The sequence below is a fragment of the Benincasa hispida genome, chromosome 11 (assembly GCF_009727055.1).
Source record: "Benincasa hispida cultivar B227 chromosome 11, ASM972705v1, whole genome shotgun sequence".
NCBI lineage: Eukaryota > Viridiplantae > Streptophyta > Magnoliopsida > Cucurbitales > Cucurbitaceae > Benincasa > Benincasa hispida.
Window position 1 is genome coordinate 8,901,719 of NC_052359.1, and position 1,952 is coordinate 8,903,670.

Genomic DNA, 1,952 nt, shown 5'->3' on the forward strand with positions numbered 1-1,952 from the left:
TGGAGAGAGAAAAGAAGGAGCAGAACAGATCAACCTCCATCGCAGTTGAACCTGAGATTGCGGCAACTCAAGAAGAAGAAAAAGAAAATGAAGTAGTAGAACCTAAGGTTGCTTCAACCTCAAAGTCAAATGAAACGGGAACCGTGAAAGTTCAGTTACCATCTTTCCCTCAGAGGCTAAAAAAGAAGAGAAACGAAGAGGTACAGTACCAATGCTTCATGTCTATGTTGAAATAATTACATGTTAATATTCCTTTTAGTGAAGTGATTGAGGAAATGCCTGCCTATGCCAAGTTTCTGAAGGACATGGTAACCAAGAAAAGAGGCGCTGGAAAATTTGCCAATGTGGCATTAATGCAAAGTTCCAAATCTATTATCCCACCGAAGATGAGCGATCCTGGGAGCTTCACTATTCCTTGCTCCATAAAAGGACTCTATTTTGGGCAAGACCTATGTGACTTGGGGGCCAAATTTGATGCCGCTGTCAATCTTTCAACAACTAAATGTGGGGCAACTTGTGCCCACATCCATTACTCTCCAACTGGCCAACAGATCTCTGGTTCATCCAGAGGGTAAGGTGAAGGACGTGCTGATCAAAATTTATTTTGCCAGCTGACTTCATCATCCTGGATTATAGGCCAATAAAGATACCATCATTTTGGGGCGACCTTTCCTATCAACGGGTCGTGCTTAAATTGATGTGCACAAGGGAGAAATCACTTTGAGCATAAACGTACAGAAGCTCAAATTTAATATAATTCGTGCCATGAAATTTCCTGATGAGGAAGACCTGCCAGATTCGGAAGATGACTTGAATTTGATTGAAGAAGAAAAGTCTAATGAAGAGTATGAAGAAGAGGATGCCGATGCATCTGTAGCTGCCTGCAATGCGATCGTAGCAAAAACAAACAAGGAAGAAGGACTAATTGCAACGTAAGAAGAAGAGCCGAAGGAAGAAAAAAAATAACGCAACCTTCTCTCATGGAGCCACCAACTCTTGAACTAAAAACCCTACCAACACATCTGAAGTACGCATTTCTGAGGTAGAATGAGAAGTTGCCAGTAATAATTTCCTTTACGCTCAATGAAGATCAAAAGAATGCGTTGATGAGCATTCTCAAAAAGCATATACGAGCAATCGGCTGGACGCTCGCTGATATCAGAGGAATTAGCCCCGCGTACTGCATGCACCACATTCATCTTGAGGACAACCACAAAGAAACCATTGAGAATCAATGCAGACTTAACCCTGCGATGAAAGAGGTCATCAAAAAGGAGATTATCAAGTGGCTGGATGTGGGCATTATCTATCCCAGTGTAGATAACACGTGGGTCAGCCCCGTGCAATATGTGCCGAAGGAGGGCGGAATGACGGTAGTCTCCAATGAGAACAATGAATTAATATTGCAGAGGACCATCACTAGATGGCCCATCTGTATGGACTACTGCAAATTGAATGCGGCCATAAAGAAAGATCACTTTCCTCTGCCATTCATCAATCAAATGCTGGACAGATTAGCAGGGAATGATTTTTACTGTTTCTTAGATGGATACGCCGGGTACAACCAGATCATGATTGCTTCTGAAGACCAAGACCTGTCTCTTATACACATCTAGATGTGTATAAGAGACAGATGGTAAGCTTATTGAACAGTGTTGTTGGACTACTCTCACCGTTTGCAAATCAAAGGATAATCCCGAAAAAACAGGAGTTCATGGCTAGCTCAGGATTAAGATCGAGTTAACCTAGGTTATATAATAAATGAAATAGTCAGTTTTAACAGTAAATAGTCGTTATAAAGAAAAGTGACTATTTTCGTGGTCCAGTCTATATGAAAACTCATTGCATAGAATGCTCCCACTCTCATGTCTCAACATGAACGATTTGTGGATCACATTATTTGTAGCACCTTACAACTTCTTGTAACTGAAGGATCTCAAAACGAGAATTCC